This window comes from Grampus griseus (assembly GCF_964374135.1).
Source record: "Grampus griseus genome assembly, chromosome: 17".
Taxonomy (NCBI): Eukaryota; Metazoa; Chordata; class Mammalia; order Artiodactyla; family Delphinidae; genus Grampus; species Grampus griseus.
In genome coordinates, this window is record NC_139011.1 from 50,051,879 (window position 1) to 50,077,640 (window position 25,762).

A 25,762-nucleotide genomic window follows, 5' to 3' on the forward strand; every position below is an offset into this window, starting at 1 on the left:
TCCCGTTGTTTTTGGTGTCTGTCCCCAGTGGCTAAGGTTGGTTCAGTGAGTTGTGTAGGCTTCCTGGTGGAGGGTTGTAGTGCCTGTGTTCTGGTGGGTTAGACTGAATCTTGTCTCTCTGGTGGGCATTTCCACATCTGCTTGTGTTTTGGGATGTCTGTGGACTTATTATGATTTTAGGCAGCCTCTCTGCTAATGGTGGGTTTGTGTTCCTGTTTTGCTAGTTGTTTGGCATAGGGTTTCCAGCACTGTAGCTTGTTGGTCCTTGAGTGAAGCTGGGTGCTGTTGTTGTGATGGAGATCTCTGCGAGATTTTCGCCATTTGATATTATGTGGAGCTGGGAGGTCTCTTGTTGACCAGTGTCATGACGATGGCTCTCCCACCTCAGAGGCACAACCCTGACTCCTGGCTGCAGCACCAAGAGCATTTCATCCACCCAGCTCATAATAAAAGGGAGAAAATTAGAGAGAAAGAATTAAGAGAAGTAGGAGGAAGGAAAGAAAGAAAGAAATGAAGGAAGTAAGGAAGAAAGAAAGGATGAAGAGAAGTATGAAAGGAAGAAAGAAGGAAAGAAAGAAACAAAGAAAGAAAGAAAGGAGGGAGGGAGGGAAGGAGGGAGCATGGGAGGGACATTGGGAGGATGGAAGGAAAGAGGGAAGGATGGAAAAAGGAAAGAAAGAAAGAAGGTAAAGTAAAAACGTAAAGTAAAATATAATAAAGTTGTTAAATTAAAAAATAATTATTAAGAAAAAAATTTAAAGAAAAAAAAACTGACGGATAGAACCTTAGGACAAATGGTGGAAGCAAAGCTATACAAGCATAATCTCATACAGAAGCATACACATACACACTCACAAAAAGAGGAAAATGGGAAAAAAACCATAAATCTTGCTCTTAAAGTCCACCTCCTCAATTTGGGATGATTCGTTGTCTAAAGGAGGGAAGGAAGGAAAGAAAGAAACAAAGAAAGAAAGAAGATAAAGTAAAATAAAATAAAGTTATTACAATTAAAATTAATTATTAAGAAAAAAAATAAAAAACAAAAATGGACGGATAGAACCCTAGGACAAATGGTGGAAGCAAAGCTATACAGACAAAATGTCACATAGAAGCATACACATACACACTCACAAAAATAGGAAAAGGGGAAAAAATCATAAATCTTGCTCTCAAAGTCCATCTCCTCAATTTGGGATGATTCGTTGTCTATTCATGTATTCCACAGATGCAGGGTACATCAAGTTGATTGTGGAACTTTAATCTGCCACTTCTAAGGCTGCTGGGAGAGATTTCCCTTTCTCTTCTTTGTTCTCACAGCTCCTGGGGCTCAGCTTTGGATTTGGCCCTGCCTCTGCGTGTAGGTCACCGGAGGGCGTCTGTTTTTCACTCAGACAGGATGGGGTTAAAGGAGCCGCTGATTCGGGGGCTCTGGCTCACTCAGGCAGGGGGGAGGGAGGGGCATGGAGTGCAGGGCGGGCCTGCAGAGGCAGAGGCCGGTGTGACATTGCACCAGCCTGAGGTGTGCCGTGCGTTCTCCCGGGGAAGCTTTCCCTGGATCCCGGGAACCTGGCAGTGGCGGGCTGCACAGGCTCCCCGGAAGGGAGGTGTGGATAGTGACCTGTGCTCACACACAGGCTTCTTGGTGACGGCAGCAGCAGCCTTAGCGTCTCCTGCTCGTCTCTGTGGTCCGCGCTCTTAGCCGCGGCTCGCGTCTGTCTCTGGAGCTCCTTTAAGCAGTGCTCTTAATCCCCTCTCCTCGCGCACCAGGAAACAAGAGGGAAGAAAAAGTCTCTTGCCTTTTTGGCAGCTCCAGACCTTTTCCCAGACTCCCTCCCGGCTAGTCGTGGTGCACTAACGCCTTCAGACTGTGTTCACGCCACCAACCCTAGTCCTCTCCCTGCGCTCCAACCAAAGCCCGAGCTTCAGCTTGCAGCCCCGCCCACCCCGGCGGGTGAGCAGATAAGCCTCTCGGGCTGGTGAGTGCTGGTCGGCACCAATCATCTGTGCGGGAATCTCCCCGCTTTGCCCTCCGCACCCCGGTTGCTGTGCTCTCCTCCGCAGCTCCCCACCTCCGCCGCCCGCAGTCTCCACCTGCGAAGGGGCTTCCTAGTGCATGGAAACCTTTCCTCCTTCACAATTCCCTCCCACTGGTGCAGGTCCTGTCCCTATCCTTTTGTCTCTGTTTTTTTTTTTTTCCTTTTGCCCTACCCTGGTACGTCTGGAGTTTCTTGCCTTTTGGGAGTTCTGAGGTCTTCTGCCAGCGTTCAGCAGGTGTTCTGTAGGAGTTGTTCCACGTGTAGATGTAGTTCTGGTGTATCTGTGGGGAGGAAGGTGATCTCCACATCTTATTCTTCTGCCATCTTCCCCTTTTCTCCCCCTGGTTTTCTTTAGATCAATCTTACTTGGACTTAATTGAGCTGCTTTGTTCTATACTTACTGCTTTTGATCATATTTGGACCATATCTGTCCATTGTTTATTTTTAAAAATATATATTTATATATAAATATATATATATAGTGCACCATTTAAACAGCCTATATTGCTAGACACTTTCACATTATCTCATGAGTCGTGGTGGTATGCTTTCAGGCAATCTGATCTCAGTACTCTTACTCCTAACTAGTATCTATATGTATTTTTTGTGGCAAATATATAGTATCTTGTAAAATAATTTTTACATAATTAAAAAATTTATCCTATTTGTGAGCTCATTGAGGGTAGAGGATTGCATCTTTTTTCTTTTAATCAGAGTTATTTTAAACTGTTAATATTCTATACAAACTTGAATGGCTATTCATATCAGGTGGGTTTCAGATTAAAAGTCATAAAAATTCAGACAGAAAATTTTCGATTTTTAGAATAAAATGCAGCAGCTAAAGAAGTAAAAATCTTATATTACAAAATAAATCTAGAAATTACATCTCAAAATTATTTCCTTCTGTGGTTATACATAAATTAATATGGTAACTATTAACATTTTCTAAACCATATATAATAGAGATCCAGGGAAGAGATTTCCCCTCAAAGGATATTGTAAATAATGTGGATTTTTTTCCCAAACGAATCACATTTGCCACAGTGATCTATGATTTACACTCTCACTTCAGATAGGATCTCCATAGGTTTGAAAGACTTACTGAAAATATAGTCATTCATTGCCCACCAGTCATGAGCCTCAGAATCCTCCACCTGGAATTTGTTCTAAGTTATACAACTTGACAGTAACTTCAAGATGTATTAAAGTGACTGTCAGATGTTTGTCACTTTGAGTAAGTGTACTATTAGGGTGTAAAGTTAACAACAGTGATTTATTTGTATGGAATCAACCTGGGAAATGCTCCCTTCCTTTCTTCCTGTTTTTGATTCTTGAGTTTTCTTTGTTATACCAACATATTTTCTTTAACATAGAATGATGGCATGCAATGTAAAAATGATACCTCTTAACACCAGGCCTATATTTTTTTTGTGCATTTATTAACAATGTAACAAATTCACTACTTATAGCATAAGCTTACATTTATTCTGTAAATTATAGATTCAAATCTTACAAATACTGAGGATTCTTTTTTTCACAAATTGTGTCTCTCTGGGGGAATCATGAATAATTGATAATGATGTGAGGTAGTATGCTAATTTGACACATTTAAAAACATAATAGGAAAATTGAAGTTAAATGTATAAATTGGCTGAGAATGGGAACAGAGAAGGGCTTGGGTATATATTTTGATTGCTGTGTAAAAGCTACTTGAGGGTTTAAACAATAAATTCTCCAAGACATATTTTTTATCTCTGCTGCAAGAAAAAGGAACTCAGCTCCTTATGATACATTGAGAATTATTCTACTAGGCATTTTGAGATTCTTTGCACCCTGATATATTTTTAAAATTTTTGATTTAACATATTGGTACAAGTAAATCTGTATGAGAAAAACTGAAAAATACGGGTATATTTCCTTTATAGTACTTATTCCTCTGAAATTATCTACCTTATTTGCTTATTTTACTCATCTTCCTGGCAACTAGAATATAAACACAATGATTCAAACACATTTTAGTATTTTTATTAATATCTCCAAACTTAAAGTAGCTCTTGCAAAAAAAAAAAAAAAAGAATTTAAAATTATATGTTAAATGAATGAATAAACAAAATGACTGGCACTAACTGATTTCTTTTCAAAAGGGAGTAAATTTATAAATCTGCATTATGATGTTACTTCTGGAATATTTGTTCTTCAAAAGCAAAACAAAACAAAACAAAAACTTTAAGATGATATCATACTGATCATACTGGTTTTTGTTGCTGTTGCTTTGATGGTTGTGCTGAGAGGGACATAAGAGGAAATAGAGTAAAATAACAAACAAGATTTTTTGTAGAAAGTAAAGCTTTATTTACATTTCTCATGAAGCTCAGTTCTTATTCTTACTATGTACATTGCTCATTGTGTTTACTGCTTATATATTTTCTAAGCTTATATTAATCCATAAGTCACTAAGCTATCACTTAGTAAGTTGGTATTATGGTATATTTATCACATTGAATGGTATCATAGCTTCTTAAAAGTACAAAATGCCATAAAATTAACACTATATATGTGTGTGTGTATCTGTGTGTCTTTTGTATATAACATATATTTAAAATTTAAATTGCATATTTGAAATATACATATGTAATTAAAAATTTACAGTGTTAATAAGTGTCCTAACAGTGTTCATCTAGAATGTAGAACCTGGGAGCAATGTGAAAAAATCCATTTTGAATATGGTATGTTATGTTCAAATATTTGATAAAAGAAAATACTAGTAAATTGTTCTTTCTCTTTTCTTGTTCCTTTTTCAGAGTGAGTGGGAGAAGTAAATCTAATGCATGAAAATCATATCCCTAAATCTGGGACATTTTCTCAGTTTATTTAATATTCAAAGAAATATTTAGAGGGAGTGAATTAAACCACTGCTTAGTCAAAGTCAGATGGCTTTGAGTTTGAACTCTCATTTTACTATTTCGTAGCTCTTTGGCTTTGGGAATGTTTTGTGGACTCTTTCAATTTCAATTTACTCAATGCTTACAATGGAAATTATAATCACTACTTCAAAAAATTTTGATATGATTAAATGATCTTATGCATATAATGTAAAGCAACTGATATAGATACTTAATAAATATTACCTAATATACATTAATATAATAAAAACAATAGACTAATGATTAAGCCAGGGACCAAATGCCCAACAGTGAATAGACAACAGTGGTCAGTAGACCAACACAGCTGATAGATTAGTTAACTCTTTTTGGCTTCTTTTAGGCTGTATGCCACCAAAGGGAGACAGCATCTGTAGAATAAGTCAATTATGAAGTCCTTGCAAAGCTTAACAGAAAGGTCACTGATTACTTATGACCATGTGGCTTACAACAAATGAAATTTCGTTGCAGGTGACTTAATTCTCTAAATTCATGAAACTCAGCCTATTCCAAACTCTTAGGCATAAGCACAGTATGCTGGAACTAAAAGTTTTGAGATCAATGTTTCCATATCTCACTACTAAACCCTGGAGCCATTTCATAGTCAGCAAGATCATAAATAATATACATATCCCTTGAATAAACTAAAAATAAAATTACCCCAGTTAAATACAACTGGAATCATAAATCTGTTACAAAGTCATACCATAGTAATTATTATAAAACCTAAGTGCCTGGGCCCTTCTCCCATCATAATTTCCTTGTCATTTAATTCAATGTAATATCACAAAATAAGTATGCACAGTTGTTTCTTAGCATAATTTCAGGTGCTAATATCCTAATTCAAAGTACAAAATAATTTTCGACTATGATGAAACAATTTTCATTTAAAATATATTTGATTGATCATATACTTGAATATTATATAGGAACATTATAATTATATGGGCTTTGGTTACATTCTAATTATACAACTATGTTTTAGGGATATAATACAAAGTGTATAAACATTAGTGACATTTCATGGCAATTAGCATGTAAATTTAAATGTCTATTTAAAATTAAAATGGTTTTACAGGTGAATTCTACCAAACAGTCAAAAAAAAAAATGAATATCTATCCTTCCCAAACCATTCCAAAAAATTGCAGAGAAAGAAATGCTTCCCAACTCATTCTATGAGTTAAGCATTATTCTCATACCAAAATCAGAGATGGATATCAAACAAAAAAAGAAAGTTACAGGCAAATATCACTGATGAACATAGATGTAAAAATTCTCAATACAATATTAACAAAACTAATTTGATAATATAGTAAAAGGATCATACACCATGATCAAGTGGGATTTATCCCAGGGATGCAAGGATGTTTTGATATCCACAAATCAATCAATGTGATTCATCACCTTAAAATTTGAAGATAAAATGCATATGATCATCTCAATAAATGTAGAAAAAAGGTTTTGACAAAATTCAACATCCATTCATGATAAAAACTCTCAGCAACATGGCTACAGAAGGAACATATCTCAATATAATAAAATCCACTTATGACAAGCCCACAGCTAACATCATATTCAAGGGTAAAAATCTGAAAACATTTTCCCTAAGATCAGCAACAAGACGAGGATGCCCACTTTCCATTTTTATTCAACACAATATAGGAAGTCCCAGCCACAGCAATCAGACAAGAAAAATAAACAAGAGGAATCCAGCTGGAAAGGAAGAATTAAAACTATGATTGTTTGCAGATAACATGATACTACACATAGAAAACCTTAATGACACAACCAAAAAACTATGAGAACTCATCAATGAATTTGGTAAAATTGTAGGATATAAAATTAATGTACAGAAATCTGTTACATTTCAATGCACTAACAATAAACTATCAGAAATACAGATTAATAAAACAGTCCCATTTACAATCACATCAAAAGGAATAAAATACCTAGGGTTAAATCTAACTAAGGAGGTAAAGAATTATACTTGGAAAGCTATAAGATTAAAGAAATTGAAAAGGTGACAAACAGATGGAAATATACACCATGCTCATCAATTAGAATGATTAATATTGTTAAAACAACCATACTACTCAAAGCATCTATAGGTTCAGTGCAATCCTTATCAAAATATCAATGGTGTTTTTTCATAAGAACTAATAATTCTAAAATTTGTATGGAAATGCAAAATACTCCAAACAATCAAAAAAATATTATGAAAGAAGAATAAAGCTGGAGGTATCACATTTCCTAATTTCAAACTATACTACAAAACTACAATAATCAAAATGGTGTGGTACCGACATCAAAACAGTCATATAGATCAATAGAAGAGAATAGAGAGCCCAGAAATAAACTCACACATATATAAGAAATTAATCTACAAAAAAGGATGCAAGAATGTCCAATGGACAAAAGACTGCCTCTTCAATAATCATGTTGGGAAAACTGAACTGCTACATGCAAAAGAATCAAACTGGACAACTTTCTCACACAATATACAAAAATAAACCCAGATGCACTAAAGACTTACATGTAAGACCTCAAATTATAAAATTTGTAGAAGGAAACATAGGTAGTAAGCTCTTTGACCTTGGTCTTAACAATATTTTTTTTTTGATATGTTTCCTCAGGCAAAGGAATCAGTCAATCAATCAATCAATAAACAAATGAGATTATATCAAAACAAAAACCTTTTGCACAGCAAAGAAGAAAACTATCAACAAAACTAAAAGCTTCCTACTGAATGGGAGATAATATTTGCAAATAATATGTCCAATAAGCTGGTCAATATCCAAAATATACAAAGAATTCATATAACTCAACATCAAAAAATACAAACAACCTGATTAAAATATGGACAGTTTTCCAAAGAAGACATTCAGATGGCCATCAGACACATGAAAAAATGGTCAAAATCATTAATCATCAGGGAAATGCAAATCTAAACCACAATGAGATATCACCTCATACCTGTAGAATAGCTATTATTGGAAGACAACAAATAACAAGTGTGGGGAAAAGGGAACACTTGTGCACTCTTGGTGGGAATGTAAATTTGTGCAGCCACTATTAAAAACATTATGAAGGTTCCTCAAAAAAATTAAAATAGAACTACCATATGATCCAGCAATTCCACACCTGTGTATTTATCCAAAGAAAACAAAAACACTAATTTGAAAAGATATATGGACACCCATATTCATTGTAACATTATTTACAATAGTCAATATATGGAAGCAACCTAAGAGTTCATCAGTAGATGAGTGGATAATGAAGATGTGGTGTGTGTGTGTGTGTGTATGTATATGTATGTATATATATATATACATACATATACATACACACACACAATGGAATATTACTCAGTCATATAAAAGAATGAAATCTTGTTATTTGTGACAGCACAAATTACCCTAGAGGGTACTATGATAAGTGAAATGAGTTAGTTAGGCAGAGAAAGACAAAAACTGTATGATTCCACTTATATGTGTAATTAAAACAACAACAACAACAAATGAGTAAACATAACTAAACAGAAGTAGATCCATACATACAGAGAACAAACAGGCAGTTGTCAGATGGGAGGGGGCGTGGAGGGAGAAGGGGAGATATTAAGAGGTACAAACTTTCAGTTACAAAAACGAACACATAGAGAAAGAGATCATATTACCAGGGGCAGAGGGAGAGGAGGTGGAATTGGATGAAGGTAGTCAAAAGGTACAAATTTCCAGTTATAAGATAAATATGTACTAGGGACAATATACATGATTAATATAATTAGCACTGCTATATGTTATATAAGAAAGTTGTTAAAAGGGTAAATTCTAAGACTTTCATCAAAAGGAAAATTTGTTTTTTTCTATTTCTTTAATTTTTAATCTCTGTAAGATGATAGATGTTCACTAAACATTGTGATAATCATTTCATGATGTAAGTCCAATCATTTACTGTACATCTGAAGCTGATAAAATGCTGTATGTCAATTATATCTTAATAGTGGAAGAAAAATAAAAATATACATGTTTAGTCTTGGCTGCAGGGAATTTAAACTATATAAATGTCTATTCATCCCTTCCAAATGTTTAATGTTTCGATTATATGAATCAATAGAAAGGATAAAGCAATTTGTAAATGGTGGGTGCAGACATGTTTCTTTTATTATTGATCTTGTTTGTGTCCAGAGTAGAAATTAGAAAGAAAAACTCACCACATTAAAGAGCACTCACATGAGCTCTGGAAGAGTATATAATGCAACATCCAAGAGGACTTGAACATAGAGAAACCAGGTAAAAGAGAATATTCAACTTCCCATAGGAAAATTAACTTTAGTTTTGAAATACATCTTATTAAATATTTTGGAGATGTGAATCACCACTGTTTAGCAGATATTACCTCAATCTTATTTTCCTGTCTTCTTAGCTCTTCCAAATACAGGGCTGACTGAATAGCTTAAATAAATTTTGTTATTTGTATTACCAAATTTAGCACCCTAAATGGGAAAGGTGTTGTTATTTTGTTTCTGTAATACCTGGAATATCTTTAGGGAAAATAAATTGCTTTCTATAAGGATAACTGCAGTGACCTCAATTTATAAGTGTTTATTAAATCATTTTTATAGGACATAGTATGCATGCAAGATTCTGAAATCAAGTGAACTAGGATTCTAAAAACTTGGTATAACTATGTAGACCTATGCAAGCAAGTCTCCAATAGAATAATTCCCACTTTCTAACTTATTTTCTATTTTAATATTTCTGGCTGATCATCTAGACACTGAAGTTGATAGGTACCATAACATACATAAATAGATTTATTATCAGAAGTAGTGTAACAAATTTGTCACTACTCAAAGCAATTCAAAATCTAACTGAAAAGTTCTAGCCATTTTGTAAAGTGATTAAAAGAAAGCTGCTAGTGCCAGGGAAATTTACCTAGGGTGGGGGGTGACACTGTCAGTTCACTGGAAGAATCAGTCTAAGCTGGCTCTAAATGAGAAATAAAGTTCTATTTCCTTGCAGTCTGGAAATGCTGAGCAAAAATGTCTTTGAGAAGGGTAGTTCTGTAGATTCTGTGTAATCACCACCAATTGCCTGAACAGAAATCTCACTTATGTGGAATTTCAGAAAAGGGCAAGAGATTCCCTCAAACTGCTTCCCCTCACAATCATTTCTTTTCTGTTGACATTCATAATGACAGTTTTGGAAAGGGGTCACTCATAATTTTTTCAAGGGAGAATTATATATTTTTAGTAATTTAGGGCTCATTTAGCTTAATTGAGCATTTTTTGTGTTCATTACATTTTAACATATATTTATTTTTAACCAAGGTCTAGTCTTTAAAATGTCCCAAGAGCATTTGTAGGTAAGATAATTAAGTTAGCAACTTATGTACATGTGTTCTACACTTTACCAAATCCCCATTGCGATGACCAGGTGACATCAGTATAGGAGAAAACATGTAAGAATGCCAGGAACAAGGAAAGTGTACCATTTGCCTCACAGAAACTTTGAGGGATACCTGAGATTTAGGGCAGATGAGAACTGATTAGAAAAAGCACCCCTTACTGGGCCAACTCAAAAATTTGTCTCCTGATATTTCCTAGTTATTTTAGGAAATAAGTGGAAATTTCTGCAGCCCAGATTAAAATTTAATTTGCAGACATAAAGCCTAAAAAAATGATTTCTCATTTAAAAAATTAAGAAAATAGGCATTTAAAAATAATATTCTCATTTCAATTACAGGGTCTTGACAGAGTCCTGTATTGTTATTTTTCATCAGTACCTACCCAGGTTGAGAGTGGGTAATATGTGTGCCTACTGCCTTCCTTGGATGTGGTAGCCCTCTTTGGAATTGAATCCTGATTCTCCTTACACGTGGTCACCACAGTAGGCACCGAAACTACCATCAAAAGTTGATAGGGCAGATGATCAAATGGGTTGTCACCTCAATGGGGACAGGCGATTGGCCCAAGGTTATCTAGAGTCACCAAAGCTGCCAGCACCCACCCCCTGGCTGGGGCTGGAGGGAGGCTGACCAGGTTGGTTTTGATCTGATAAATGCAAGCATCACCCCTGCAAAAGGGGTCAGCACCCGTCCATATGTATTAGCTTTACCACAGTTACCCAAGTAGGAGAGGAGCAAGCGACCAAAGGAACCATAACTGAATTAATGAGCCATTTACAGATTCACTGTACTGGGGTGCATACTTAGACATGCATAGCTTAATCTTTGAGACAACACCTATGGTCACATAATCTATGAAAAAGGAGGCCAGAATATAAAATGGAGCAAATATAGCCTCTTCAATAAGTGGTGCTGGGAAAACTGGACAGCTACCTGTAAAAGAAAGTAATTAGAACACTTCCTAACACGATACACAAAAATAAACTCAAAATGGATTAAAGACCTAAATGTAAGGCCAGACTCTATAAAACTCTTAGAGGAAAACATGGGCAGGACTTGCTTTACATAAATTACAGCAAGATCTTTTTTGACCCACTTCCTAGAGTAATGAGAAGAAAAACAAAAATAAACAATGCGACCTAATGAAACTTAAAAGCTTTTACACAGCAACGGACACCATAAATGAGATTAAAATACAACCCTCAGAATGGGAGAAAGTATTTGCAAAGGAAGCAACTGACAAGAGATTAATCTCCAAAATATACAAACAGCTAATGCAGCTCAATATCAGAAAAACAAACAACCCAATCCAAAAATGGTCAGAAGACCTAAATAGACATTTCTCCAAAGAAGACATACAGATGACCAACAAACACATTAAAAGGTGCTCATTATCACTAATTATTAGAGAAATACAAATCAAAACAACAATGAGGTATCACATCACACCAGTCAGAATGGCCATCATCAAAAAATCTACAAACAGTAAATGCTGGAAAGGGTGTGGAATAAACAGAATCTTCATGCATTGTTGGTGGGAATGTAAATTGATATATCCATTATGAAGAACAGTATGGAGATTCATTAAAAAACTAAAAATAGAACTACCATTTGATCCAGCAATCCCACTACTGGACATATACTCAAAGAAAACCATAATTCAAAAAGACATATGCACCCCAATGTTCATTGCAGCACTACTTACAGCAGCCAGGATATGGAAGCAACCTAAATGTTCATCAGCAGAGGAATGGATAAAGAAGATATGGTACAATGGAATATTACTCAGTCATAAAAAGGAACGAAATTGGGTCATTTGTAGAGGTGTGGATAGACCTAGAGATTGTCGTGCAGAGTGAAGTAAGTCAGAAAGAGTAAAACAAATATCGTATATTAGTGCATATATGTGGGATCTGAAAAAAATGGTATAGAGGACGGTATTTACAAAGCAGAAACAGGACCCAGATGTAGACAGCAAACGTATGGATACCAAGGGGGAAAGGGGGTGGTGGTGAGATGAATTGGGAGATTGGTATTGACATATATACAGTATTGATACTATGTATAAAATAGATAAATAATAAGAACCTACTGTATAGCACAGGGAACTCTACTCATGCTCTGTGATGACATAAATGAAAAGGAAATCCAAAAAAGAGGGTATATATGTATACGTATATCAGATTCACTTTGCTGTACAGTATAAATTAACACAATACTATAAAGCAACTGTACTCCAATAAAAACTAAATAAATAAATAAGGACTTCCTTAGTGGCACAGTGGTTGAAAATCTGCCTGCCAGGGCAGGGGACATGGGTTCAATCTTTGGTCTGGGAATATCCCACATGTCGTGGGATATTCCTAAGCCTGTGCACCACAACTATTGAGCCTGTGTTCTAGAGCCTGCAAACCACAACTACTGAGCCCACACACCACAACTATTGAAGCCTGTGTGCCTAGAGCCCATGCTCTGCAACAAGATAAGCCACTGCAATGAGAAGCCCACACACCACAATGAAGAGTAGCCCCAGCTTTCTCAACAAGAGAAAGCCCACACACAGCAACAAAGACCCAATGCAGTCTAAATAAATAAATAAATAACAAAATTAAAAAAATAATATAATTTCAGAAAAGTGATTTGATATGACAGAATAATTTTGAACAAACCAATAACATGAGATACCTTTTAAAATCTTCTCCAAGTATTATTTCCAATGAAGATGCTAGAATAATATTCTTTTACTGGCAAGTTTATTTAAATGTGGCAGAGCAGGAATACAGACTCAGAACAGACTTGAGGAAACAGGGAGGAAGTGGAAGCTGGGATGAAGGGAGAGAATAGCACTGACATATATACACTACCAAAGGTAAAATTGATGGCTAGTGGAAAGCTGCTACGTAGCACAGGAAAATCAACTTGATGTGTTGTGATGATCTAGAGGGGTGGGATAAGGAGGGTGGGAAGGAGGAGATATGGATATATATATATACACATATAGCTGATTCACTTCGTTGTACACCAGAAACTAACATAACATCATAAAGCAATTATAGTCCAATAAAGATGTGAAAAAATTATGTAAGGCTTCTAAGCTTCTTTTATGAATCTAGCATAATTATAATGCTGAAACTTGAAGATGGTACCATAAATAGATCTATAGATTAATCTTACCAAGGGACATATATATATATTACTTTAAAAACATATATATATATATATATGTATATAATACTCAACAGCTAATAGAATTGATGCCATTAATCAAAGGATGATATACCCTTAAGCCTCTATCCATATGTTCTGTCACATTAGGACAAGGGAGGAAACCATATGATTTTCTTGATAATCTCTAATGAACAGTTAAACAAAGTCAGCATTATTTCTTTCATGTTTTTCCTCTCAAATTATATTTAATTGTGCATAGTTGGAATAGTTTTACTAAATGAAAGGCTAGTACAATTATATCATTTATCACCACACATAATTTTCGAGAAGTTCTAGCCAGTGACAGGATAAAATAAAGGAGATGTATGAACTGTTATAAAAAATGTAATTATAACAAGCTCTAATGATATGATTATCTACTTAAAATGCCAAGAAAGTAATAAAAACTAAAAAAAAAAAAATGTTATCATGACATGGCCTATTACCAAATCCCTATAAAACCAAATAGCTGTTCTATATGCTATCAATAACTACTTGGAAAACATAATGGAAAAAGACTATCACAGTGACAATATAAAACACAAAATACTAAAAATAAATATGCTAGGCTTATATGTAAAGAAAACCACAAAATTATAATAAGTATAAATTAAAAATATATATTTTCTGAAAGTAAGAAAAAAACATAAAACATGCAAAATTTCCATATAACTTATAAATTTAACATTGTTTAAACAAAATCTACAAAAGATAATTTTTTAACTTTATAAAATGGACTTTTAATATATAAGAAAGAAGACATGTTTAAATAAGTTGCTATACATTGCTTAAATCAAATAATGTATTCATCAAAAATACCACAAACAAAATTAAATTTCAAATATAAAAACATATTTATAACATCTACAATGTGAAGACATTAATATTCATTATATATAAAGAACTACTATTAAAAATCAATAGAAAAAGAGACCTTCAAGATGGTGGAAATGTGAGACATGGAGATCACCTTCCTGCCCACAAACACATCAAAAATATAGCTACATGTAAAACAACTCCTACAGAACACCTATTGAATGCTGGCAGAAGACCTCAGACTTCCCAAAAGGCAAGAAAATCCCCATGTACCGGGGTAGGGCAAAATAAAAAAAGAAAAAACAGAGAGAAAAGAATAAGGATGGGACCTGCACATCTGGCAGGGAGCTGTGAAGGAGAAAACGTTTCAACACACTAGGAAGCCCCTTCAATGGCAGAGACAGGGGTTGAGTTGAGAGGAAGGTCTGGAGCCATGGAGGAGAGTGCAGCAACAAGGGTGCAGAGAGCAATGTGGAGAGAGTTTCTCACAGAGGATTGATGCCAACCAAAACTCACTGACCTGAAACACTTGTCTGCTTACCCGCTGGAGTGGGAGCGAGTTGAGAGCTGAGTCTTGGGCTTCAGAGGTCAGATCTCAGGGAGAGGACTGGGGTTGGCTGCATGAAGACAGCCTGAAGGGGGCTAGTACACCAGAGCTAGCCGGGAAGGAGTCCGGGAAAAAGTCTGCACCTGCTGAAGAAGCAAGAGATCGTTGTTTTGGGGTATGTGAGGAGAGGGGATTCCTTCCTCATGAGCTGACAGAAGGCAGAACACCACTTAAGTGAGCTCCAGAGATGGATGTGAACCACTGCTATCAGTCCTGACCCCAGAGATGGGCATGAAACTTTAATGCTGCTGCCACTGCCACCAAAAATCCTGTGTGCAAGGACAGATCACTACCCCTCCACACCCGGGTGCCTGTGCAGCATGCCACTGCCAAGGTCCCAAGATCCAGGGACAATGTCCCTGGGAGAGCACAGAGCACAACTCAGGCTCTTGCAATATCACATTGGCCTCTGCCACTGCAGGCTCACCCCACATTCCAAATACAGCTTCTGTACTCTTCAACTCCCCAGGCTGAGTGAGGAAGACAGGTCTAATCAGAGACTGCTTTAACCACCCCGTCTGGTCATGGAAAAGACACCTGAGGGCTACCTATGCACAGGAGTGGGGCCAAAACCAAAGCTGAACCCCAGGAGCTGGGCGAACAAAGAAGAGAAAGGGAAATTTCTCAGTGCAGCCTCAGGAGCAGCAAATTAAAACCCCACAATCAACTTGATAAACTCTGCATTGGTGGAATACCTGGATAGACAACAAGTGTTACCAAAATTGAGGCAGTGGACTTTGGGAGCAACTGGAGACTTGGGGTGTGCTTACTGTGACTGATTTATTTCTGATTTTTATGTTTATATTAGTTTAGTTTTTAGTGCTTGTTATTGTTGGTGGATTTGTTTATACGTTTGGTTGCTCTCTTCTTTTCTTTTATTATTGTTTTATCTTTAATTAATTTATTCATTTATTTATATATTTATTTTATTTTTATTTTTTACTTTTTTTCCTTTATTTTTCTCCCATTTCTTCTGAGCTGTGTGGTTGGCAGGGTATTGGTGCTCTGTTCGGTGTCAGGTCTGAGCCTCTGAGGTAGGAAAGCCAAGTTCAGGACATTGGGCCACCAGAGACATCCCAGCCCCATACAATACCACTTGGCAAGAGGTCTCCCAGAGATCTCCGTCTCAACACTAAGACCCAGAACCACCCAATGGCCTGCAAGCTCCAGTGTTGTATGTGCCATGCCAAACAACTAACAAGACAGGAACAAAACCCCACCCATTAGCAGAGAGGAAGTCTAAAGTCATACTAAGTTCACAGACACACCAAAGCACAGCACCAGATGCGGACCTGTTCACAAGAAACACAAGTTCCAACCCCATCCACCAGAACACCCGCACCAGTCCCCTCTACCAGGAAGCCTATGCATATGCAACACACTGAATCCACTTTACCCACTGGGCGCAGACCAAAAAGCAAAGGGAACTACAAATCTGCAGCCTGCGAAAAGGAGACCCCAAACACAGTAAATTATACAAAATGAGAAGACAGAAATATGTAGCAGATGAAGGAGTAAGGTAAAAACCCACTAGACAAAACAAATGAAGAGGAACTAGGCAGTCTACCTGAAAAAGAATTCAGAGTAATGATAGTAAAGATCCAAAATCTTGAAAATACAATGGAGAAAGTACAAGAAACATTTAACAAAGACATTTACCATTTAACAAGAGAAGGAAAAGGCCTATAAAACAAACCCCCCAAAACTAAGAAAATGATAATAGGAACATACATATCTATGATTACCTTAAATGTAAATGGATTAAATGTTCCAACCAAAAGCCATACACTGGCTGAATGGATACAAAAACAAGACCCATATGTATGATGTTTACAAGAGACCCACTTCAGAACTAGGGACACATACAGACTGAAAATGTGGGGATGGAAAAAATATACAATGCAAATGGAAACCAAAAGAAAGCTGGAGTAGCAATTCTCATATCAGACAAAATAGACTTTAAAATAAAGACCATTACAAGAGACAAAAAGGACACTACATAATGATCAAGGGTTCACTCCAAGAAGATATAACAATTCTAAATATTTATGCATCCAATATAGGAGCACCTTAATGCATAAGGCAAATGCTAACAGCCATAAAAAGGGAAATTGACGGTAACACAATCATAGCAGGGACTTTAACACCTCCCTTTCACCAATGGACAGATCAACCAAAATGAAAATAAATAAGGAAACACAAGCTTTAAATGACACATTAAGCAAGATGGACTTAATTTATATTTATAGGATATTCCATCCAAAAACAACAGAATACACTTTCTTCTCAAGTGCTCATGGAACATTCTCCAGAATAGATCATATCTATCTACAATTGCAAAATATAAAATAAAATGTATATCACAAATCAAGCCTTGATAAATTTAAGAAAATGAAATCAAATCAGCTATCTTTTCCAACCACAATGCTATGAGACTAGATATGAATTACAGGGGAAAAAATGTAAAAAATAAATACAAACTAATGAAGGCTAAACAATACACTACTAAATAAACTGGAGATCACTGTGGAAGTCAAAGGAAAAAATCAAAAAAACACCTAGAAAAAAATGACAATGAAAACAAGATGACCCAAAATCTATGGGTTGCAGCAAAAGCAGTTCTAAGAGGAAAGTAGATAGCAATACAATCCCACCTCAAGAAACAAGAGAAACCACAAATAAATAACCTAAACTTACACCTAGAGCAATTAGTGAAAGAAGAACAAAAAAAAAAAAAACCCAAATTTAGGAAAAGGAAAGAAATCATAACGATCAGATCAGAAATAAATCCAAGAGAAATGAAGGAAAATATATCAAAGATATATAAAATTAAAAGTTGTTTCCTTGAGAAGATAAAATTGATAAACCATTAGCCAGACTCATCAATAAAAAAATGGAGACTCAAATGAACAGAATTAGAAATGAAAAAGGAGAAGTAACAACTGACACTGCAGAAACACAAAGGATTATGAGAGATTACCACAAGCAACTCTATGCCAATAAAATGGACAACCTGGAAGAAATGGACAATTTCTTAGAAAAGCACAACCTTCTGAGACTGAACCAGGAAGAAATAGAAAATATAAACAGACAAACCACAAGTACTGAAATTGAAACTGTCATTAAAAATCTTTCAACAAACCAAACCCTAGGACCAGGTGGCTTCACAGGTGAATTCTATCAAACATTTAGAGAAGAGCTAACACCTACCCTTCTCAACCTCTTCCAAAATATAGCAGAGGGTGGAACACTCCCAAACTCATTCTACTAGGTCACCATCATCCTGATATCAAAAACAGACAAAGATAAAACTGAAAAAGAAAACTACAGGCCAATGCCACTGATAAATATACATGCAACAATCTTTAACAAAGTACTAGCAAACAAAATCCAGCACCACATTAAAACGATCATACACCATGATCACGTGAGGTGTATCCCAGTAATGCAAGGATCCTTCAATATACGCCAGTCAAAAAATGTTATACACTATGTTAAAAATTTGAAAGATAGGGCTTCCCTGGTGGCACAGTTTTTGAGAGTCCTCCTGCTGATACAGGGGACACGGGTTCGTGTCTTGCCCCGGTCCGGGAAGATCCCACATGTCATGGAGTGGCTGGGCCTGTGAACCATGGCCTCTGGGCCTGCATGACCGGAGCCTGTGCTCTGTAATGGGAGAGGCCACAACAGTGTGAGGCCCATGTACAGCAAAAAAAAAAAATAATAAGTAAATAAATAAATTGAAGGATAAAAACTATGTGATAATCTCAATAGATGCAGAAAAATCTTTTGACAAAATTCAACACCCATTTATGATAAAAGCCCTTGAGAAAGTAGGCATAGAGTGACCCTACCTCAACATAATAAAGACCATATATGACAGACCCATAGCAAACATCATTGTCAATGGTGAAAATTGAAACCATTTCCTAAAGTCAGGAACAAGACAAGCATGACCACTCTCACCACTATTATTCAACATAGGTGTGAAATTTTTAGCCACGCCAATCAGAGAAGAAAAAGAAATAAAAGGAATCTGAATTGGAGAAGAAGAAGTAGAACTGTCACTGTTTGCAGATGACATGATACTATACATAAAGAATCCTAAAGATGCTACTAGAAAACTACTAGGGGTAATCAATGAATTTGGAAAAGTAACAGGATACAAAATTAATACACAGAAATCTTTGCATTCCTATACACTAATGATGAAAAATCTGAAAGAGAAATTAAGAACCACTACCATTTACATTGGAACAAAAAAATAAAATTGAAAGGAATAAATTTACCTAAGGAGACAAAAGACCTTTATTCAGAAAACTATAAGACACTGATGAAAATAATTAAAGATGATAAAAACAGATGGAGAGATATACCATGTTCTTGGATTGGAAGAATCAATATTGTGAAAATGACTATACTACCCAAACAATCTACAGATTCAGTCCAATCCCTATCAAGCTACCAATGGCGTTTTTCACAGAACTAGAACAAAATATTTTACAATTTGTATGGAAACACAAAAGACTCCGAATTGCCAAAGCAATATTGAGAAAGAAAAATGGAGCTGGAGGAATCAGGCTCTTGGACTTTGGACTATACTTGAAAGCTACAGTATTCAAGAGAGTATGGTACTGGAACAAAAACAGAAATATTGATCAATGTAACAGGATAGAAAGCTCAGAGATAAACCCATGTCCATACAGTCACCTTATCTTTGATAAAGGAGGCAAGAATATACAATGGAGAAAAGACAACCACTTCAATAAATGGTGCTGGGAAAACTGGACAGCTACATGTAAAAGAATGAAATTAGAACACTCCATAACAACATACACAAAAATAAACTCAAAATGGATTAGACACCTAAATGTGAGGTCAGACACTGTAAAACTCTTAGAGGAAAACATAGGCAGAACACTCTATGACATAAATCAGAGGAAGATCCATTTTTTACCCACCTCCTAGAGAAATGGGAAAAAAAAACAAAAATAAACAAATGGGACTTAAAGAAACAAAAGCTTTTGCACAGCAAAGGAAACCATAATCAAGATGAAAAGACAACCCACAGAATGGGAGAAAATTTTTGCAAATGAAGCAACTGACAAAGGATTAAGATCCAAAATATACAAGCAGCACATACAGCTCAATATCAAATAAACAAAAAACCCAATGCAAAAATGGGCAGAAGACCTAAATAGACATTTCTCCAAAGAAGATATACCAATTGCCAAGAAACCCATGAAAAGATGCTCAGTATCATTAATCATTAGAGGAATGCAAATCAAAACCACAATGAGGTATCACCTCACACCGGTCAGAATGGCCATCATCAAAAAATCTACAAACAATAAATGCTGGAGAGGGCGTGGAGGAATGGGAACCCTCTTGCACTGTTGGTGGGAATGTAAATGGATACAGCCACTATGGAGAACAGTATGGAGGTTTCTTAAAAAACTAAAAATAGAACTACCAACGACCCAGCAGTCTCACTACTGGGCATATACCCTGAGAAAACCATAATTCAAGCAGAGTCATGTACCACAATATTCACTGAAGCACTATTTACAATAGCCAGGACATGGAAGCAACCTAAGTGTCCATCAACAGAGGAATGGACAAAGAAGATATGGCACGTATATACAATGGAATATTACTCAGCCAAAAAGAAACAAAATTGAGTTATTTGTAATGAGGTGCATGGACCTAGAGAGTGTCATACAGAGTGCAGTATGTGAGAAAGAGAAAATACAAATACCATATGTTAACATATATATATGGAAGCCAAACAAACAAAAATAGTTCTGATGAGTCTAGGTGCAAGACAGGAATATATACACAGATGTAGAGAATGGACTTGAGGACACAGGGAGGGGGAAGGATAAGTGGGATGAAGTGAGAAAGTAGCATTGATATATATACACTACCAAAGGTAAAGTAGATATCTAGTTGGAAGCAGCTGCACAGCACAGGGAGATCAGTTTGGTCCTTTGTGACCACCTAGAGAGGTGGAATAGGGAGGGAGGGAGGGAAATGCAAGAGGGAGGATATATGGCGATATATGTATACATATAGCTGATTCACTTTGTTATACAGTGGAAACTAACACAACATTGTAAAGCAATTATACTCCAATAAAGATGTTTATAAAAATCCATAGAAATTGGGTAAATAGCAGTCCCTATCATATATTTTATATATATATATATAAAATATTATATATATATATATTCAGTAAATCCAGTCTATTGGGTAAATAGCAGTCCTTATCATATATAATATATATATTATATATATATTATATATATATTCAGTAAATCCACTGAAGTGTTAGTAGTAATATAAGACACCCACATGAAACAGTGCAGGGTTTCCAGTTTTGCTCATTAATTGCCAAATTATTTTAATAATAGTGTAGGTGAAGATATGATAAACTTTTGAGGTTGTTTTTGAAAATAGATATTATCAAGGCTTTGACTAAGCATGGGTGTCTTTTATCACTGAAAATTTTGTTTTTAAATGACTGCCCTGCCCGCTACTAAATTGTAATTATGAGCAAACAATTAATTTTTATTTTTCTTACTCTTCTTAACTGTACAATATGGATAATAATGCCTAACTCACAGAATTTGGGACATTAAAAAATCTTGAATCACCTGGTAACATGAATATGAAGTAAACAATAATTGTTCAATATATTGTTAGTATCATTACTATTATTTTTATTATCACTGTAGGTTTGTTTATAATCTAAGGACCTTCAAATTAGGCTTCAGTGTGTCTTCTTCCTCTTTTTTTTTTAGTATCATTCTTTAAAATGTATGAATAACAAGCTCCTCTATTTTTGATCAGTTTTGTTTTAGTTGTTTTCATATTTTTGAGTTTTGCAGCATGTTTTGAACAGACAGGGAATCTGTTTAGAGGAAACTACTGTAAGTGTAACCTAAGTGTGTTCAATGAATACTAATCCACTGAGTTTTTCCAGTTGGTTTTGCCATAGTTAGACTATTAATATAACCAAATCATGTTTAACTTTTTTTAACATCTTTATTAGAGTATAATTGCTTTACAATGGTTTGCATGTTTAATTTTTAATAAATTGGTCTGCATTCTATTAGGAATAATCCCACCTCAGATATACCTCACTGACTGCCATGATGCCAATGTGCAAAGCTTTGGTATGTGCTGTAAAAAGTCACAAGACTGAACCTTTATAATTTTAATATTAAATTATGCATAATGCTGGGAGTGTAAACAAATTCCTCTTTTGTGTATGCAGGCTACTTAATTTAGCTTTGACTAAGTTTATTGTCTTTTATTTTTGAATCTGCAATACATATTAACAGAGACAACTCTTTACAGGATTTTGATGCAGAGATAATGTTTCCTCTTTACTTGTATTCCTCTTCCTTCACTATGCCTCCATTCCCTTTTTGCCTTCTCTTCCCACTGCTTCATGCTATTCCATTCTGCCTTCACTAGTTTTGCAATCATTGGAGAAGCCCTATGCTGTATTTTCTTTAAAAGTGTCTTCCTCCTGGGAAAACTGGGGGACTCTCTGCTGGGCAGCTGCACTGTACATACCCTGTCTCCACCCCCAGCCCCAGGGAGAGGCTGACCAGACTGCCTGTCCTGCAAGGAGCTCCCTGCCCGCATTCTAGGACCATCCCAAGTCTGTGGGAGACAGATAATTATTCAGAGATTTAAATTTTAAAAAGATGATAAAATTTGAGAAAAAAACCAAAAAAACAAAAAAACTTACCTGTCCTGCATTCCCTTTCTTCAGGTTCCTGCTAAATTACTGAAGTTAATCTGAATTAAGTTAAATTTAGTTGGCCTTCCTAGACATTAATGGATTTGTCTGTTACTCCATCTTGATAACATCCTATTTCAAGCATGACTTTTAATGACTAATGGTAGCATTTCAGCACCAGCTTGAACATTAAGGAGGGTCATTTGGATCACAGTATCTTCCATCACATTTTAAAAGACAGGGTTATGTGAGTGTTTGTCCCAAGTATTAGTCTTCTACTGATGCCATAACAAGTTACCACAAACTTAGCAGTCTGTAACAAAAATTTATTGTGTCATAGTTCCATATGTCAGAAGTGTTAGTAGGCTCAGCTAGTTTCTTTTCTCTGATTAATCACAAAGCAGAGGTCTAGGTTTTAGTCAGCTGGGGTTTTATCTGAAGATTCTGGCAGGAAATTCACTTCCAGGGTCATTCAGGTTGTTGGCAGAATTCAATTCCCTACTGATGAAGGACTGGGGTTCCCTATTCCTTGCTATCTGTCAGCCAGTAGTCATTCTTAGCTTCTAGATACCAGCCATATTCCCTGGCTTTTGACCTCCTCCATCCTAAAATTGAGCAATGGTGGTGGGCCAAGTCCTCCACATGCATTGAATCTCTCTGACTCCCCTTTCTGCCGTATCTTTTCAGTTTCCTTTTTGGCCATGTTCATTCTCTCTCACTCCAACTTTGGTAAAGGACCCCTGTGATCACATTGCACCCACCAGAATGACCCAAGATCATCTCTTTATCTGAAGGTCTATAACCTTAATTATATCTGCAAAGTGCCTTTTGCCATATAAGGTAACATATTGCAGGTTCCAGAGAATAGAATGTAGATATTTTGAGGGTCCATTTATTTGGTCAGCCACACTCCACATATGTGGGAATTTGACTAACAGTATTCTAGAGTTAGAAAGGTGACCTAATTTGTAAAAATAGACCTTGAGGCACTCTCAAACATGAGACTCTTTGGCTCTCTTGTATAACTTTATACACAAGAACAGGAACTCACCTACTTTTTCCTTGGACCATAGGAAGTAGTTGTATCTACAGCTTTTGTGTGTTTGGTGAGGGGAGGAGAAGTCTTGTTTATACATCTTTACTTACCAAAGACTAGAAGGTGGATGTCTTGTGCCATATGGGTTACGACTTTCATGACTTTTAGACCTGTCAGTGGTAGGATCAAACTTGTTTCATACTCAGAAGCTTACAGCAGAGTGTTGAGGCCCAGGGTAGGCCACCCTAAAGTATACCTCAATGGCATATTAATTATTTTGAATCAGAGTTACTTAAGAAATGACCAACACAAGAGGAACACTCTGACACTCCTTTTTGTCTTTCTGAAAGCAGGAGATAAATCTCTCCTGTGAAAGGTGCATTCCCTGCATCTGAAGGTAGAAAAACACCTTTATCTGCAAAGATAGGGGATTTGGGGCAAGAAGCCTGTATAGATAAAGCCTGTTAGTTTTTAAATTTACTACCTTAAGCCTAAGCTCTGTTTAGATTCTTCACTAACTTGGTACCCCAAACCTAACTTTCTTTGTCCTGTCATTTCCTCACAAATTTATTAGTTTTTGTATAAAATGTATAAAAGCTGCCTGCTTTGGCTACTTCTTAGGTCCCATTTCTATGAGACCTCTATGTGCATGAATTAAAATTTCTTTTTTTTTTTTTTTCCCCCTGTTAATCTGTCTGGTGTCAATTTTATTATTGGTCCAGTCACAAGAACTCAAGAGTGGTAGAGGAGAAAATTTTCCCCTCCCAGCTGTAGCAATCAAGGAAACCATCTATAAAAATGTTTTTATCTCTGGGATGGGGCCTCTTTTCCCAATATATTCTTCAGGGTCCTAACTGTCCATAGGCAGTCAAGTCATGCATCAGTGAGGGTGGGGTTATACAAAAGCTGTCATTAGCAATGAGGAAAATTGTTAAACATCTAGGGAACAGATGCTTGTTCCTAACCATTCACCCCCATGCCCACAACTTTTGCTTCCTCATTCATTCATTAATTCATTCATCCCACAATAATCTGGGAAGCTTCTACTAAGTGTCAGGCACTACTTTGCTGCTGAGGTTACATCTGTTAAGAAGTTAGACAAATTCCCATCTTTGAGAAGACTTTTTATTTATTATTGGAAGCAGTCAATAAACAAAACAATAGATATGTAGAAAAACAGTATAGGAAATGTATTCATATTACATAGAGAGAATAATGTAATGGTTAAAGTGAGGGATAAAGATTGGCTATAACTTTATTTTCTTAAACATCTTTAGTGGAGTATAATTTTTTATACTGTTGTGTTTGTTGCTGTATAACAAAGTGAATCAGCTATACATATACATATATCCTCATATCACCTGCCTCTTGCGTCTCCCTCCTACGCTCCCTATCCCATCCCTCTAGGTGGTCACAAAGCACCGAGCTGATCTCCCTGTACTATACAGCTGCTTCCCACTAGCTATCTATTTTACATTTGGTAGGGTATATATGTCCATGCCACTCTCTTACTTCATCCCAGCTTACCCTTCCACTCCTCATGTTGTCAACTCCAATCTCTACGTCTGCGTCTTTATTCGTGTCTTGCCCCTAAGTTCGTCAGAACAAATTTTTTTTTTTTTTTAGATTCCGTGTATATGTGTTACAATACAGTATTTGTTTTTCTCTTTCTGACTTACTTCACTCTGTATGAAAGACTCTAGGTCCATCCACCTCACTACAAATAACTCAATTTAGTTTATTTTTATGGCTGAGTAACATTCCATTGTATATATGTGCCACATCTTCTTTATCCATTCATCTGTCTATGGACAATTAGTTTGCTTCCATGTCCTGGCTATTGTAAATAGTGCATCAATGAACATTGTGGTACATAACTCTGTTTGAATTATCGTTTTCTCATGATATATGCCCAGTAGTGGGATTGCAGGCTCATATAATAGTTTTATTTTTAGTTTTTTAAGGAACCTCCATACTGT